At 37.2% G+C, this 18,736-nt stretch overlaps 1 long non-coding RNA gene across 1 annotated transcript; it reads right to left on the bottom strand.

The window, feature by feature from the left end:
* Window positions 1-4,251: 4,251 nt before the first annotated feature.
* LOC136366921 (uncharacterized) lies at window positions 4,252-18,260 on the bottom strand. Its single transcript, XR_010744605.1, has 3 exons — window positions 18,202-18,260; window positions 5,072-5,209; window positions 4,252-4,311 (listed from the first exon to the last, which is right to left on the bottom strand). It is a non-coding gene; the product is annotated as an uncharacterized lncRNA (long non-coding RNA).
* Window positions 18,261-18,736: the final 476 nt, after the last annotated feature.

Here is an 18,736-nt window from a genome sequence, read left to right as displayed (position 1 = left end):
GAGGGGGGAGTGAGACACTCAGTAAATTGTTCACCAAATAGCCTGTCAGCTCTTGGTCTGCAGCTGAAGGCCTGCCTATGGATCATTCCATTATCTTTAATAAGCTTAATTTTAAAGTGCTATGCACATCAAATGTAAAATATGTATGTCAGTTTTGTTATCTGTGATCCTGGATCTATCTTAAATATCTTAGTAAAGAATATATACAGTCTAAGAAGGTGCAAGAGCATTACACATACAATGCTCACCTAAAAATGCTAAAAAATAATAATAAAAAAAAAACGTATTTTTTGTTCCTTAAGCTGCTCCATGCATAAAAACCAGTATAGTATGTACAAATGTACAAAGTAATTTCTGGAAAATGTGTTTAAAGTTGAACAAACTTACCAAGCCAGTTATTTGGGAGTTTTACACCAATCTTGGGTAGCCATTTACTTAAGGCTTAAGGTCAGGTTTTCCAAATACAAATTAGAGCCCTATGAATTTTTTGCTGTTCTTGATTACATTCTTCCCTTGGGCACTTTATCACCTTAGAAAATTCATCCAAGTATTTTAAGACATTTTAAGACAAACTACCACTTGCAGCTGGGCTGTTTATGCATTTAATGAAACATGCAGCACATTTTTACTCCTGCCCAACCTCTGCTTTTCCTAGCCTCCCCTTTAAGAAATTCTGTTCAGCATGCCACAATATCAATCATGTTTGCTTGACATGATTTCATAGAATCGTAGAATGGTTTGTGTTGGAAGGGACTCCAAAGAACATCTAGTTCAAAGGTCCCTGCCATTTCAGATGCTTTAATTCCAATATCCATTTCTGAAGTAGCTCCTGCCCCAACAGTTCCAAGCTGCGTCTAGGATTCTACTGCAGAAATATTCTGAGTCTCATCAGGGACACTGCTGAGAGGTTTCTCACAATGGAATCCAAATATGAATGAGGAAGATGTTTCAAACTGAGATTCAATATGTATCAGCCCAGTCATGGGGATACAATCACTAAAAATCACTAAAGCAACATTATTATTCACTTACCAAGGCTCTGCCTATGAACCGGAAAAGGCAGACAGAAGGTTGACAGCACAGCTGGGAAAAGGAAGAATCGGGTAGTTACTGGCACAGAGCTCAAGAGTGTTCTCTCCTTCTATACAATTCCAGTGAACTAACTTGTAGGTTGATGTTAGGAGATGCTCATTTGTAAACTAAAGTTTATCACATCTGAAGCACCTCTTGTGAAAATGTGATGTGCAGTTTTGCCTGATTTATACTGGATTATTAATTTTACCTGTGAAATCTGTTGTGCAAACTATGTAAAATTCACAAACATAAGCAAGGTCATAAATAGACATATTTTGGAGCACCAAATTGTATGGACTTAATTAGCATTGTGTCATGCTACCTGACAGTCTTTATTTAAACTAGTGCAAGTTTGTATTTAGGCAATTATTTTAGCTCAATGCCTCAAAGTGTTTAAGCTTTTAGAGGCTTAAAATTAATACTTTACCTGAACATAACTGTGGATTAGGATCTCTATACTTCATGTATTATTGTTTTCTCTCACTTTAATATTTGTTTCCTCATGCCTTTCTTTTTCTCCTAGCTGTCCCTAAGTTTTCCTTCCCTTCTGTTGAGTTCTAGCCTTGTCTTCCCGTGGGCCCTCCTACCTGAAATAACAGAGCAGAGAACTTTAGCAAAGCTGATTAATATTATTTCCTGCCTTGGCAAGAAGTGAAGAAGGGAATACTCTTGCAAATATCACCTACTTAAGATGCTAAGCCAAAGAAATCTGTGTTACACTTGAGGCTATACACTGCAAATGGTGTATCCCAAGAAAAGCTAGAGTTCTTTGTGGGGAGGAGGAAATTGCTGACTCTCAACAAAATTCTTTCCTAAAGATATTTAATCTGGGATATGACTCCTGGCTCAGCTCAGTATCAGTTTAATGCAGGCTAAAATCATAAAAGTTGCAGTTCTTTGATTTTTGAACCCTTGCACCCCATTTCTGTCAGGTAGTTATACTCAGTTTTTTATTTTTGGGCAAATGTATCAAGTGAGGAATGATTTTAAACCTCTTTAAGAATGGAGTAAGTTGAAGAACTGTTAAATTCTTCAAAAAATTGTTGCAGGCTGTTTCTGTTTTTGCCAGATGTGTCATTAGAAAAACTGATTTCAAAATGTAGTAGATTTGCATGCTCCAAGTATAGGAATTGGTTACACAAGAATATTTTATAAGGAAAAAGAGAAGCCTGGTAGGCCAGTTTTAATTAGAGGTGAATTTTACTCCAACAGTTGTGCTCTGAGATTTAAGACCAAAACAAAACAAAAAAGCCCTCAGTTCAGTAGAAACTAGAAAGTAAAGTTCTAGTATTGGATTATTTACTTCATTCTCACTATGGAATGTATTTTACTACAATACTGTAATGTAAAATATTTACTTTGACCATGGCATGGCAGATGTGAGGAAGAAGTTAATATAGCAAGTACTGTAAATAACACATACACTACCAAAAAGCAGAAAACAGACCATAATAAGTCATGCATTCTGCAATGCCTATGGTAATTTAAAAGCATCCTGTATACTGGAATACAAGCTTGCCATCAGAGCATAATATGTTGCCTCAATAGAAAATTGAATAAAGAGAATTACATGGAAACATTTTAAAAAGTCTCTGTTTTTATTCAGAAACCTTATTCATAGAATACAAGACCAAGAAACAATCTTAGTGCTATTTTTTGATAGGTTAAAACAATGTTTTAGTCTGTTTTGCAAAGGAAAAGATGCTTTTCAAAATTTCAGAAAGTAAATAAGGAGGACCTGTACACATGAAATCATGGGGAAAAGTAAGAAAAAGAGAATTTGGTCATCCCTAAGAATTTCTGAATTTACTGCTGGGTTTTTGTCTATGTTGAGAGAGAAACAGATTTCTTCCAATTTCATGATAAAAAACACAATAAGAAAAGAAAATCGAGGCTCGCATGTTAATGACACCAGAGAATCTTCCTGGATCAACTCATTCTCTGAGTTTTGCGGTATGGAAGAATAGATTTGGTAAGTATTTACCATCATTACAATGAGTATTCTAGCTTTTCAGCCAAGTAAGGGAGAAAGGAGTTTGGGGTTGAAGGGCAGAGACCTAGTAAATTAAAGCTTTGACAAGCAATGTCAAAGAAAGGGAAAGAACAACTTATCCTTGAGTAACGACATGGGTAATGTCTCACTTCAACTAATCAGAGAGCCAGGCACTAAGCTTTGTTTTGCTTCAGCTTGTTAGAATCAGAACAAAGGGCAAGTCCAACTATGTTAGTTCAGCAAAATATGGTAAATCAAATTTACTTTTCTTGGGTTATTTTTTTAGCATTAAAATCTTCTTATGAGCAAAGGTTTACACATTTTCTATTGCGCTAAGAATTAATTTTTACTTCAGTTACTGTTTTAGCATTCCAATAGACCACAATGATGTCATTAATACAGAAAAACTAAATTGATGGTGCAGTTACATTTTTTGTGCAAAATGGACTTATACCAATTCTCTTTACTATTTTGGTGTACCTAAGCTTGACTATTTTTGTCTCCCTCATCTCACAGTGGTGGTAGGGGGTCACATCAGTACTATTTTAAAGTCCTTGATGGGAAGACCTTAGTAGTAGGATTTTGTTTCTGTTCAGCCTCGAGTCTTCTTGGGACTAATTTTGTTCATTTTCTCATCCCAATTTCATTCTTCATCAGTTCTCAGCCAAGGTTTGAAAGTTGCACCACAGGCTCACATAAGCAAAGGGTTGCTGTTGTGTACACAGGGACAAGGGGATCTGTCAGACCTTCGCTGTTCATGAAGTTCACTGCAGAAAGCTCATCAACTCAGTGGCTGCTGGCAAGCAGTAAGCCAGCTACAAGCCTAGGCCAGTGCAAACCCTGTTAATTCCTGACAACCTGTGCTGTCAGGTTGACGTAAAGCTGTAGCCTTTTACTAGTGATTGCAAAAAGTCAAATTCCCTATCCTAAAAGAGCCCAAATAATTTTCACTGGGCTAGAATTTATGCCATATATAATTGATTAATGTATAAATCACCCAGTATGAAGATAAGAGAGCTGTTAAACACTGACTGTTTGGAGGTGTTCCCCAAGGTGATATCACAATGGCTGTCATTCACATTATCTCTGCAGTGCAGCGGGTGGTATGCTCAGGAAGTCTGTCTCTTGTCTGTCTATAACTGACTTAGATTTTAAAAACAAAGAAAGTAGCTCACAATGTGCTTTGTTTCCTTTTCCTTTCTATTGCAAACACAGATCTTCTTCAGTAACTTCATCTGCAGCTCCTGTAGAGGGATGGACATAACAAATACAACAAACTAACTTGAGAAATGAACAATAGTAAAGAGAAGTAAAGTGTAAGGTTAATGAAGTAGGAAATCTGGCTTCATTAGTTTCAGGGTTCGCAAGACTGTTTAATGCATAGCACCTCAGGCTGGATAAAAGCTGTCCAGAGCCTTTCCTAGAATGGTTACAAAAGTTAGGATCTTCAGTATGATTGAAAATCTGCTTCCTCTGATGATGGATCTCAGAGGGCTGCAGTGTGTAAAATCCAGTAAGTAAAAAACTGTCATAATAGGGCATCAATACCTCTTGTGCTGGATTACTATAAAATAAACATGATGCTTGTTTCACTAAATTCTTTTGGTAGTTCAAAAGAAATCAAACCTCCGAATTAGTCCACCTCAACCAACAAAAATGGATACGATAGCTGCCAATCCAATGGTACTGCAGCCCTTCACAAAGAGCACAAATTTCATTGAGCTCACTTCCTACCTTCCAGCTGACAGCACATTGTTACTTTTCCTTTTGGATGCCTGTTTGAGAAAAAAATACAAAATGTAGAGCAGTGGCATTAACAGTACCTCCTAGCAGGAACTCCACCAGCACTGCAGGATAATGAAATATTTCTTTGCCTAGTGAGAGTTTCAAAACCACTTCCAAGTATGAATACCTTCAGATAAAATGAACAGGCAGGTTAGAAAGAGAAAGAGGCAACTAACCACAAAACAAAATTAAATTGGTTGAAGCAGTTCATATCCTTACTCAATCTTTCATGTTTTAAACACTGCCTTTGAAATGAGATGACTAGGACATGATCAGTGGACAGATCTCTCACATAGTTCAGGAATGGAGATGCTTGAATCATATGGAAAAAAGACTGGAAAGTACTGTTTATTCCTCCTGAGCACAAAAAAGAAAATGAAGTCAAGAGACAGAAGACTTGTTTGTTTTAAAGATACATACACCAGGAAGTCTGATCTTCTAGCTATTTTTCTTCTGAATTGGCAGTATTGGAACATCTTTTCCCCCTGCACTCTCCATCCCGTCCATTCACCTCAGATCTTTTTGGAGTCAGAAGCTGTACTACTATCTAAATTCACAAAACACCTTGTGTTGCTTTTTCCCCTCTTCTTGGCTTATAGCCAACACTCTGATTATTTTGGACAAAGCCCTTCACCATTGCTCCTGAGAGAATAAATGATAATCACTTTTCATTTTTCTCCTACTGTTGAAGCTGTGTAAATTGAACCATTGCACCATTCAAATGAAAACAAAATTTGCCAGTTCCTACATATTATTCATTTCCACAGCAACTTCTCATCAGCAAGTTGTATCCACATGGTTACAAAAAGTGGGCTTAAATTTGAGATTTTTTTAGTGTTTACTTAAAAATGCTAATGCCACTGCCAAAGACTATTGGAAAGGAAGTAATTCTCCTCCCAATATCTTTTAAAATCTGTTTCTATAGTAAGCAGATTATAAACCGTAATCTAACCTCGGTGACTATTTAAAACAAGCTCAATTTAGTCAACCCTAGATTTCTAGCAGGAACAAAACAGAATTTGACCCCTTAATTAAGCCTGTGCTCAAAGTTTGATTCAGAAGAGGATCTGAGTAATGCAATAACACTGAAGCTGCCTATGAGGGTACTCAGCTGGAGACTCAGCTTCTTGTCTGTACTCCATCGAATTGATCAGTTGTTAAGTGATTTAGACGAGATTCTCACGGCCTAGGGGAAAAACAAAAAACAACAACAACAACAAAAAGAGAAGGAAACATCTGTTAAAGTTTCTACATAGAATAACTTTTGGTATAACAATCTATATGGCATAAGTAAAGAACCTGTCAGTTCTTTGTTTTGTCTCTGTTAATCTTTTGTGTCTGGTCTTCATGCTTAATCTTAATCTTTTGTGTCTGGTCTTCATGCTTAATATTATACCACCTCTTCCATCAGCAACCACCAAAGCTCACCAAGGAGGAGGACAATCAACCAGTTTCAAAAAGAGCTTTCTCTATATATTTCCATGAGTCAATTCCTTTTTTCTCCCCTCATAAAAACTTAGAACTTACTTATACAGAGTTTTCAAAACCTAGGGAAATTCTGATGCAATAAAAGGTGGGGCAACTGGCATGTCTGGAAAAGTGAATCCTTTTGTGAAGAATTTAGACAAGTGCGTGAAGGAGAAGTAAATCAAGAAAGTGCTGTATAAATCTGCAGCAGCTGCAGGAAAAGGAGAAAAGTCAGAAAAGTAGTAGTAGAAAGTTGTAAATTTAAAATAACTGGAAGGCCATCAGAGCAGCATCATGAATCAGTTCTTGGTTACCATGAGAATAGTGGTAGCGAGAAAATATAAGGCAATTTGGTATTTGTTTAAAACTGACAAAACTCCTCATCCAAATCAATCTAAATGGGTTCCACCAAGTCTACTACCACTCTTCAAAATGCATCTTCCTTGTCTAGAACAGAGAACTCTGAAACTTTTGCTAAGCACCAACTGGTCTTCAACAAATAATGATCTTTCAAACTAGTGAATGCTCCAGATGTAAAGGATTTAAATATCTTGTAAAAACGAATTATCACCTATACAGTATTGAATTTAGCACTAAAAGCAAGATGCATCTGGAAAAACATATGGAGTTACTTTTCTATTTGATATTAGAGTAAAAAAAAAAAAAAAAAAGAAAAAAATCCAAAGCAATAAATCAACAAATTAAATCTAAAATAGGTAAAATATTAGTTTAAATGCATGCAGAATAGGGTTATTAGATCTGAAAGTCCCTGTTTATGAGGAATAATAATCTTGCATTTTACAAAAGAGACAGTAGAACTGCCTAAGAGCAGTCAGAATTCCTCATGTGTGTTATCAAAGAGCTGGTGCCTCAACATGTGTTTTCACTATGATTTTCTGTAGTTCTCATCCCTGATTTAGAAAGGGGAGCACCCTGGTAGTCCTGAAACACTGTCAGCATCTCAATCTCAAGTACGCATCAAGGCAGAGTGTCAATTCTGTTGCAGAGCATAAATGGAGATAGATGCAAATGGCAAATTATGATTTGCTAAATAAACAACGCCTAAATGCTCTCTAAAATGAAGACCTTACCATACTTCAAAAAATAATCTTCTTTAACCACTTCTATTGCTACAGCAGACTGAAAACAAATTAATACAATGCTACCACTTCAGAAAATGGAAATGCTCTGATAGATTTAGCTGGATATTAACAATCACAATACCAGAGCTCTTCTGTTCATGTATCTCACTTAAAGCTGTATTTCTCACCTAAAGCCATAATAATTCTGGGCAAAACTTCCTACCCCTGTTTGCAAACAATTAAGACCAAACTGCAAAAAAAATAATATCAACCACGACAAAACAACAGACCTCCCCCTCCCACCCACAAAAAAACCCCAAACACATAAAAAGGCAAAAACCCAACCAAAACCAAAGCAACAGATATCCCAAGAATTTAAGAAAGCTCAATTAACACTTTGGAGAATCAAATTTGAAGGTGTTACATTCTGTAAGGATTTGTTGTGTTCTGACTAGTCTGTGGAGAAATAAGGCCTCCAATTGTATTAGTGATGACATTCCATGCTGCATATATGTGAACATTATTTCCTCAACTTTACCCTTCAAACCTACTTGTGTTTTTCAATCTCTGCAACTCGAATAACAGATCTTTGTTATAAGGTGCTATCAAAAGATTTATGCTTTAATACAATTCCAGGCATTTTTCTTCTAAACTGTTCTTAATAACATTTTGCAGTAAATTTCCTGAGAGAATTTATTTTATTCCAAGGTGGGAGCGAACATAATGTTCCAGCTAACATCACATGTAAAAAATTCTGCTTCAGCCAGCAATCTGAAATGAGGCATTCTAAAGGTACACAGAGTTTGCACAGGAAAGAAGTTGCCTTATGAGGCCTCCTTATGAGGCCTTCTTTTTCGTACAAATAAAGCTGGCTGTGTAGAAAAACATATGTTAGAAAAGCCAGTTTTCCTTCATGTCATGCATCAGTAAAGAGATTTTTAGAAACCAAACAAACCACAGACCCAGAGTATATTATGAGAAACACCTTTATAGCGAGTGAGTAAGAGCTAAACTCATTAGTGTTGTCTTCCTACCTTTGAAATTTGTTCTTTGTTCCTCACAGCACAGACAACAGAGTTCATGAAATCTTCACCAGTCTACAAAAGCTTGCCAGTTAAAGCCAATATGGAAATATTATGAAGAAAGGAACAATTATCATAATGACAGATGGACTATACATAATAGATAGCAATTTACTTCTTCAAGGGTAATTACAAAAGTTGTTGGAAAATAATCTGGCCCTTTTTTGCCATCCAGGAAGATAGAAGGCAGCTGTACAAATATCACTGTTCGTTATGAAGTGCAGCCAAAAATGAGAGCTGAGGATGAACTGGGCATCCTGGAAAAAGATGTGTAAATGCATCATTGCTTCCTGATGAAAGTACTCAAATGTGGTCACAAGAGTATTTGGAAAAGGACAGTCAGAGAGAAACTGGCTGTTTCAGTGGCTGGCTATTGGTGTGAATATACCAAGGGGTGTTACAGGGTTTTTCTGGGCCCTTTCAGTGTTTGCCCAAGTACCAAGAACGATGAAATGGAGAATAAGATTGTTACATCGTCTGATGAGCTCAAGGTGCATGTAACTGCAACACACTAAGAGATTGGGACCAGAAATACAAAGTAAAGCTGAGGCAATTACATTACAGGAAATATGTGATAGGGTTTTCCAAGAACAGTCAAATTTCACCCATAAGACAGCACCTTATGTGCTTAACCATGGGAAAAAAATGGGTATTAAAGTAAATTTTAAGGACATGAATCAATAGTGGTCCCCTATTACAAATAAAAAGACATGTAAGTGAAAGCACTGCCTGTCAGCATAGGGACATATTTTCAGATCACTCGGAAACTCAGATAGATGCTCTTGAGTGGAGGTTTTTGGGAAGTTGTGAGCATGTTGGTTAATAAAGATGGAAAACAGCTGGACATAACAGAAGCCTATATAGAAGAAATATATCTGGACAAGAGGGGGTTGTAAAGACAAGAGGATTAACACCAGAGGATTAACACCATAGAGTTAACACCATAGCTGTTTAAATATGTAGCAGGCTGTAGAAGCATGTCCTGTTTCTCCTTCTCCACAATGAATAGGACATGAATGAAGTTAAACTACAGCAAGTAAGATTTATAGTAGCTGTTAGGAGAACAGGTAGTGATGGTTAAACAGCGTAATACACTTCCAGGCAAGACTGGGGGTCCTTCAGCAGTGGGAGTATTTAAGAACAGTTATCTCACTGGGAATGGTTTATGCACAACTAATACAGCCTTGAGAGGTGACGGTTGTTATTTTCCTTGATTCTATCCTTATGTGCACACACATACCATGCATCCTATGCATATTCATGGTTGAAAAACTAATTAACTTCATCAGATTTGATCGAATTAATTTGATCACAGTTCTCCTCTGCTCTTTCAAATCTTCCTGTACCCTGCTCACTTTCCCTATCTCTTGGAACCTGTTGTGTTTTTAACTTCATCTTCTTCATTTGCTACTCCCCTTTTCCTACCTTTAAAGCTGTCATTTTTCTCTGAAAATGTCAACTACCAGGAAATTGCACAAAAATTAGAGGCTGATAATTTTTGACCTGGAAGAATGAAGAGTAGGAACATAGTATTTGTCCAATTTGTTCTATCCTTCAAGTCACATTTTTTAATGTTCAGTGACGTTTTCAAAAGTAATTTCCAACTGTGTATCTGTCTCCTTTCCTGTTCTGTATCAGTCAGGACAACTTCACTGCCCATCACTTCATGACAAGTCTGATCAGAGGCTGCTGCATACCCACCTGGCAGCTCTCCTGCCAGACTAAACCCTTTTGGTTGCTCCACTTCTCTGTGCTTCTGCTGTAGCTTTGATCATCTTTGGCTCCTACTACAGTCAGGAGAAACATAGAGGCATTTCCAAAGGACAAGTAAGCCTAGCTGTGGCTCAGATCTGCCCTCTGGAAATACCTCTCTCCACTGACTACAGAGGGCTTAAATTGTGAATTTGCCTCCGGGAAGTATCATACCCTGAAGAAAAAAGACGCTGAATTACCCTCAGAAATATTCTTTCTTTCAAGACAGAAAGTTTTCTCCTGAGGCAGGGACACCCTCATGATTGCCAGTTAGTTGGCATATGCTAGGTGCAACAGGGAGAAAGGGGACATTTAGGTTTCCAGAAAATGTCTAGCCTTATTTACAGATTATATAACTCCTACAAATAACATACACTGAAAAAAGTAAAGCCCCCTAATGAAGGCCTTCTAATCAGAAATTTGTCCTTACAGGTGAAAAGGCCCTGATGTGGAAACTTGAGAACTGCTGACAGAGAGCATTGCCTGGAAAATAGCAGAAACTAAATGGAGCTACTAGGCTTTGGAGGATGGAGCCCTGGAAAAGCCCACAGCGATGCAAAATATTAAGTATGTTTTCAGTAGAGAGCAAGCACTTAATGAAATGGGAACATTTGATAGCCCAATAGACAGATAAATAAGACAGGCAGCTACAGATTACACAGGTTTCTGGTGACATGATTAATCATGAGAGCACAGCTCATCTGGATGAGGACATTACTATAATCTCTTTGTTTATGTCTTTGCAATTTATGGTATCTGCATTATAAAATAGGATTCTCAACAACACATACTACCAGGATTTTTTTTTTTTTTTCAGAGCTGTATCAAACAAAAACTTGCAACTGTCAATTTTTTTTTTTGTCTACAAGAAGATGATCCTGTAGTTATTCAGATTCTTTTTCCTTGATGATTGAATTGAACAGTTTAGCTTTTTGGATGAAAAATATATTTGTAATGTTAGAATTTCTCATTGTTGCCATGTTTCTTAATGACCCTTTTCATAGCCAAACAATAAATAATTCTTGGGGCTGTTTTTTTTCTTTCTATTTGAAGGAAAACTGAAAGCACATTCAGCAGGATATTTTCATTTCTCTTGAGGCACCTCATGTTCAGTCTACACCAGTATGAACATTTTCTGATCTGCTGTTGCACTACCATTTGTGTTGACTGCAAAATAAGCATGGTAGTGCATTTTTATGACTATCACCTTTACTATTCTTAAGAATAATTGAGGCAATAGGCAGCCCGAATTATCTGATTTTATTAAAACTGTTTGCAATGGCTATGCTAGCATATAACTATAAACACTGAAGTTGAGGTAGGAATTATTCAGTTGAACACGAGCTTTGAAGTTTTATTTAAAAATTCTCTTTGAAATCACCTATAAAAATGAAATCCTAATTTTTGAGTCATAAAGTTTTCATGTCATCAATGAAAATTAGGTTGGCACAAAAAGACTTACAAATTAAACTATCAATAATTTTGACAGCTAGAAAAATGTGAGCTGATCTTTCTTCAAAAGAAATCTAAACCACTCTAATCTTCTCATCTTGTTTCAACTATTGTTCCTGATCTGGTCATCAGTTTTCTTTTGAAAGATGTTTGCCTCGATTTGTCATTTTTTTCATGACGAATAACATAAATAAATAAATTTAAGAGCCAAGCCCAAGTTCCAGCCTCTGGCAATGATTACATTTTATGTTCAAAAAAGAAAGCTCTCATGCCATTCAGCGTGACAGATGACACACTGTCTTTTCAAATATAACTGGTCTGCCAGTAGAGGAGAATCTTCCCTGCTTTCCCACACAGTTATGTGCTTGCTAGGCATAATTGGCTCCATGAACTGACAGTCTTACAGCAGAGTTAATTTTTTTATTTTGTGTGTTTTATTGTCATTTACTGCTGCTTTGTTCTAAATGCCCACAGAACTGGGCTTTCATCAGAAAACACCCTACATCCCAAATTTTTGAAAATAGAAAACAACAACAAAACAAACCAACCAACCAACAAACCTGAAATCAAACCAAACAAATAAAAAAAGACCCCACACCAAAAAAACCCACAAAATCCCCCAATCAAAAAACAACTCCCCCCAAATAAAACCAAACAAAAAAACAGACAAAAAAGCAAAAAACCAAAACCAACCAACCAAACAAACAAAAAACAAACAAAAACCCCCACAAAATACAAAAAAAAAACCCACCCCACCCAAAACCCCAGGACCCTAGAAGGAAAAAATCTCTTGCAACCCACATTTTTATCCCCGAAAGATATTAAGAACCACTATGCACCTGAGACTCAGATTTATAAAGTGGTAGTTGATGCTTAGTGGTCATCACATCAGACTGCCTCTCTTTACACCCAGTGGAGAACTCCTACTGCCCAAACTCTGCTATGAGTTCTTAGGAAGTCTTGTGTTGGCATTTTGATATATGGTGCTTTGGAAATTGACTCTATTAAAGACAGAGAGGGAGAGGGAGAGAAAGAGATATAATTTTATACACATGACACAAATATATAAATGCACATACTTATGTACCAAGATTCAAAAAAAGAAAGGTAGGCTGCTTATTTCATTTGAACAGAGATGGGGTTTGTGCTCTTTGATTACTCAAGAGCTAAAAATACAATGTTTACACACTGTTTTCAACACTCAGGTTCATGGGTAATTTTTTTCTTGTTTTATGACTTGCATTCATTCATGTATTTTGCAGCGGTTTTGATGCCAGTAATTACCCGGATCTTTGCATTTTGTAGTTGTCTTGTTCTTGCAGGGAACTCAAAAGAACATGGATATGATTAGAAATACTCATCTCTTACATTTTCAGTAGATCCTCTTCAGCCATAGCATTCTCCAAATGTGCAAACACAGAATTCATGAATTGTGTATTGATAGAAATTATTGAAATCACAAATGATTACACTTGTACCATCCTCCACTGCAATATTAATAAATGGCATAGCAAGTGCAATGAGAATGTGCATTTTCTCCAACACAAGATCTCTGGTAAAGCAAGGCCAATAAACTGGTCTTCCCTTTCCTATCTGCATTTTTGTTGGCACTCTTTCCAAATTCCAATTAAAATGCATCATACCTGAATAGGACAGCTCTAAAAAAATGCATGGTTTGAAAACACCCACTTCAGGTCGCTCCTGCTTGAAGTGCTACCCAGGCTGTGTTTCGTTGTCTTTCAGATACTCTTGATTGTCACCAATCCCTGCTTGCTCTTTGCATTAAAAACAGCATGGACATGAACCTCACCACCCTTTGGAGAATCCTAGGAGACAGGCAAATGCCTGAATGGAATTTGCTGATGATTATTCCTCCAAGGTGGGATCTCCTGGGGATAGCAATAGTAGGCTAGCAGGAGAACAGTACTGTCAGGATTGTGCCACAGATAAGAGTTGGCAGGTCCTTAATTACCCACACTTGAAAACCCAGCCAAGTTCTTGTGGAGTTTGTGGAGTTAGTTATGTTATGTTACACTGTCAGGACCAGAAGATAATTATTTTTTGCTGTGCCCAAAGTTAATGGGAAGCTTCAAGCTTTAAAGCTGTTACATATGTGCCATGAGATGCTCATGCTGCAGGTACAGGATGAGAGGGAGGGAATGCATACTACAAATATTTTAACTTCATCATGTTTCTTTCACAATTCATGCTGCCTGGAGACATTGGATATGTCAAGATGCAATTGTTCAGTTGGCCAGTGGGTAGTGGAGGCCATGTGGCTACACGAGTTTTCCTCTGAAGTCCTACTAACCTCAGAAGAACAATAGAAATAACTGAAAGTGAGAGAGAATAAATGAGATGTGTAAAAAAATTAAAGGCAAAATGGACAAAAATGTACTAGAAAAATAATAATGACAAAAATAGAAAATGCATTCTCTACTGCTGTGTGTAGCTTGTGTGTGTGTGCTTCCATTCAAGGTAACTAATGCACAAAAGCTAGTCCAAAGAACAACACAAACTCACACTGTGAACCAAGCACAATGGGTTCAAGATGCTCAGTCAGCTCTTCTATCCCACACACCTACTTGCTTTACAGTGCACTAGGTGTTGAGGTAGACATAATAATTGTTGAACTGACATTTTCTTGAAAACACCATTCTGTGGTGGTATGCTCAATGCAAATAAAGTTAAGAGTTTCCTTTCCAGATAGCATTTTGGATAGAAAATACTTGTCCAGAATGTGATATGTGTTTTTTCTACCTCATGGAGCCAGTGAAGATCAATTCTGTAAGTCTGGTTATAGCCCCTGTGACTATATCCTATTTGTAAGTCCATTACCAGTCGGTTAATAGAGATTCAGCTTCTGAATTCCACATCTTTTAAATGCATTAGTCTAAGAATTTAAGCTCTTCAAGTCTGGCATCTGAAATGCATTCCCTTATATGTATCTGAGTACTGACAGATCTCCATAAGAAACATCACATGGTCCAGCTACTTGGGACCTTTAAAGTCAGAGCAGAACCACTGAGGAAAACAAAGTAATCACACCATTTATCTTTAAACCTAGATATAGCTGCCCTCCATAGGCAATGGAGGTCTAAAGACCAATTCTGCTCAACTAAATTAGGCTCCTTTTCTGAATTACCCTCCTGTCACCTCAGACACACAGAAGGCTGAATTCTTTTCCAGCGTCGGGTCACCACTTGTGATGGAGGGTCACCACTTGTGGCTGCTGTTAGGAGCAAAAAAGGACAAGGCAGGCAGCAGAAGGTCAAGCAGGAAAACTTCTACTTTATTTTTCTGACCCCAAAATATATACAATTTTACAGACAGGCCAAGATTGGCTACACAGGTAGCCACCTCTTCGACCTCGTTGGTGAACATCACCATCAATCATCTTTCTTCTCCCAGAGGAGAAGAATTTAAACAATTCTAAAAATATACATAGTTTACTTGAAGCTGCGTGAGAACAAAATGCAAACAGTGAAAAGCAGGAAAACTTGAGGGAACACCCTCCATAGAAGTATTTGCTTTCCACTGACAACAGAAGGAGTCCAGGGAAAGCAGCTGACAATGTAAAATCACCACAGCCATGTTGTGTGAATATCCCTCTGTGTCAGGGTTAAAGCCAGAACCATACACTGGACCACTGAAAAGTGACACATACATAGATGCCATCCTCTGCCTTTATTGCCCTGTCTCTGTCATAAGGTGTCTTTCTTTCCCGAAGCATCTCAAACCATCATACCTCTCCTCATTTCATCTGAGAATCCTCCTTTCTCTCTTCTCCCCCCCGCATCGTTTGTGTGATTGATGGGGGAGATTCACTGAAAGTGACTGTCTGACCACTTATCTCACCTTGCTCAAATTTGCTCAGCATGAAACTCTCAAGTACTAGCTCTTCCACTAAAAATAAGGATGCAGCACAATAGTTACACTTCCAGCTGGAAAAAAGACTTCAAGTGTGTTTTTTACTCTTTGAAAAATGCCCATCTTGAAGTAAATTTACCAGCGAATCTCTAGTGAATTTTCTCAGTTCTTTTCATTGAAAAATAAGAGGTGCAAAACAAAAGCCTCTGCGAATTTTTCTACTAAAATAAACCTCTGATAATTTATTTAATGTGTGGCCCTTTTTTTGCTTTGCTGGAAAATCTGAAAGTTCGGCTTCATAGCCAGCTGAAACAATTTGCACTGATGTGGTTCACAGGTCTAGCAAGTTACCAGTAAAAGACATTAATCAGCTTTCCATTCAAAACTGAGGCAGTTTTATAATAGGGCTTAAGAAATAATCTGATTTGTAAAATAGTAAAATATAGACAAAATGTCATAAACACCCACCTGCACGAATAACAGTCAGAGAGAAAAAAATCTTATGTCTTGATGTGTTAGAATCATGATCTGTTAAACTGTAGTCTCCATACAAAAAGACAACTTTGCAAAAAAGTTAAAATTCATGTTTAATAACTGTATCTCATGAAAAATGAAGAATAATTTTGAAATGAATTCACAGATGTGCCAACATCTACTTGTAGTTCTGCAGGGACAAACTGCATATTATAATCAGTACAAAGACTCCAATGGTAAGCACAGAAGTCTTACAGAAATCAGCATCTAAGAAATGCTGCTTTCTTTTTGAGTTCCTCTGGTTATAGGTTATTACACAGCTCATTAAAATCTGTTTCTAATAGAAAGTCACAAATGTAAATTCTGAACAGTAAAATTTAGGAAAAATCTGCATATCATTCTAGTTTCCTTGTGAAGTTTTTCAAAGTTGTTTCAGTACCAGATCTGGAAAATTTCTCGTGATGTTCAATAAACTCCTCAAATTTTATCCTTCCTTCCACAAACTAAAATTTAGAACTAAATTCATTCTACATTTCTGCAGGGTTACAGCAGAGATAAGTGTGGCCAATATGTATTCATTGCTCTGCTAAACACATTACAGTAGTTTTCTCGTGATATTGCAGGGAAGAGCCAAAAATAACTTGTTTTTCCAGTGTCCTCATCTACTTTTACAACAAATATAGTTGGTGAATGTAAATTAATGGTTATTACAGCATCTGCTCTGCATTTCACTTATTTTTATAGTGAAAGGCTGACTAGACTTTTTATTTTGATATTGCAATAGTAACACACCTGCTGGAGCCTGCTATATTGCTACTCTAGGGAAAGATGATTAATTGCATTTTCTGCCTATTAAAAATAGAGGGATTTAGATTTAGTACTGTTTTCCTTAAGGTTTTTAAACATCTTATCGAAGTTTTCCAAAAAAATAAACAACTCAGTCCTTCTTACTGCTCACCAAGAAAAGCACTGCCAAAGCTAACTTATTGGAGAGTGAATCCCATCTAATGAGTGTGTCTTCTATTGTGGTAATTTTTAGAGAATTAATTCGTGTTTTATAGAAAAATATGGTATAAAATAATTTTGAATACAACAAATAAAAAATTGTTGTGAAACTGCAGCCTCTGCCAGGAACAGGAGAAGCAGCGCGTTTGCAATAGAAAGAAGGGTGTCTCCATCAGGAGATGGGTCTCCTCCGAAGATGGGATTGCCAACGACCCAGTGACCAACACCTGATGGAAATCTTATCTACATCGGCCTGGGTGTGCATCCCAATGCAGAGTTCCCATAAATGCAATCAGATGTCCAGCCCTGCCCGAAAAGCTATTCATCAGACTGGGAGACAGGAAGAAAAGAAATATGAATATGGAACAATGACTGAGTGGACAAAAGGATGAGGCAACCCTCTTTCTGGCCAAAAAACTGTATATAAACCGGCCCTGCAAAAGCAAACTTTGTGAATGGGGGACGATACAGTGTGATAGAGGCTGGATCTAATGTTCACCCAGCACCGATCATGGGCTCGGTGCTATCCTTTTCTTGTGGCTTTTTCAAATTTCTATTTTGCAATATTTCTTAACAAAATGGCTTATTGATAAAATTGGCTGATCACTTATTACATCTATGTAGGATAATAAACATTCCAACAACTACTGTTAGAAACAATAGCATTAGTTATGACTTTCTTACATGTATTAAAATGACACTTTAGAGGAGGTTTAGAGCAGTGACGAATGCAGTGTGAACTGTAAGACTTAAATCTAGCTCACCAACTAGAACGTAATCTTACAGAGGTAAAACTGCAGGCTGTAACTACTGGCAAAATCAGAGGAAGGGTCCATTTCTCTTAATTTCAACAAAGAATAAAAAAAATTAAAGACCAAAAATTTGAATTTACAGTGTTTTATGAGTGGGATTTTTTTGCAGGAACTCACTATAAAAGCAGGTACTAAGAATGCCGTTGACTTGCTAGTGGATGAGTGGCTAGTGGGTTGGCAAGGGAGGACACTATTAGTAAGAATTGACAGGTGATCTAAAAGAAAAGGATCTAAAAGAAAATCCTCTTCCTATGATGGAAGAGGCTGGGGGAAAAAAAAAAAGAAGCAAATCCAGAAAACTGAAGGAAGGCAAAAAGGGAGATAATAGAACTGGAATCTTAGTCTTTGTTTACCTTAGCAATAGGTAATTTCTGTGGATGACACCGAAGGATATGGTTAATATGCCTTTTAGCAACCACCCAAAAGAATAAGAAACAGGTGTTGATGACATGAGAGTCCTGGAGGGACTATGGTAAATGAAAAGCAGCAGTGATCAGGCACCCACATTAGGAACAGCTGCTTGATGAGGACCATAAAAAAACCCAAAAACAAACAAAAAACCAAACAAAGAAACAAACAAGCAAAAAAACAAAACCAAAAAAACCCCAGCCTGGAGTAGGGGGAAGAATAAAAGAAAAAGAGCAAAATAAAATCAAAATCTGGAAATAAGCAGACAAAACCAAAGTCAGCTTTTATCAGACAATGTTACAATTATCAGTAAAGCCATTACAAAACTCACAGTACTAACTGTAACAGCTTTGCACCATTTTCCCAGGTTCTTGGGACTCCCTCCTCTTGCACAGACTGCAGCAGTGGGTCCCTCTTCTAGCATGCCTCCTACCACCCAGTGTGAATTAGGAGCCTAATTTTACTGCCTCCACCTAGACA

The sequence above is a fragment of the Sylvia atricapilla genome, chromosome 1 (genome assembly GCF_009819655.1).
Source record: "Sylvia atricapilla isolate bSylAtr1 chromosome 1, bSylAtr1.pri, whole genome shotgun sequence".
Taxonomy (NCBI): domain Eukaryota; kingdom Metazoa; phylum Chordata; class Aves; order Passeriformes; family Sylviidae; genus Sylvia; species Sylvia atricapilla.
This window is presented reverse-complemented; position numbering and strand designations above follow the sequence as displayed.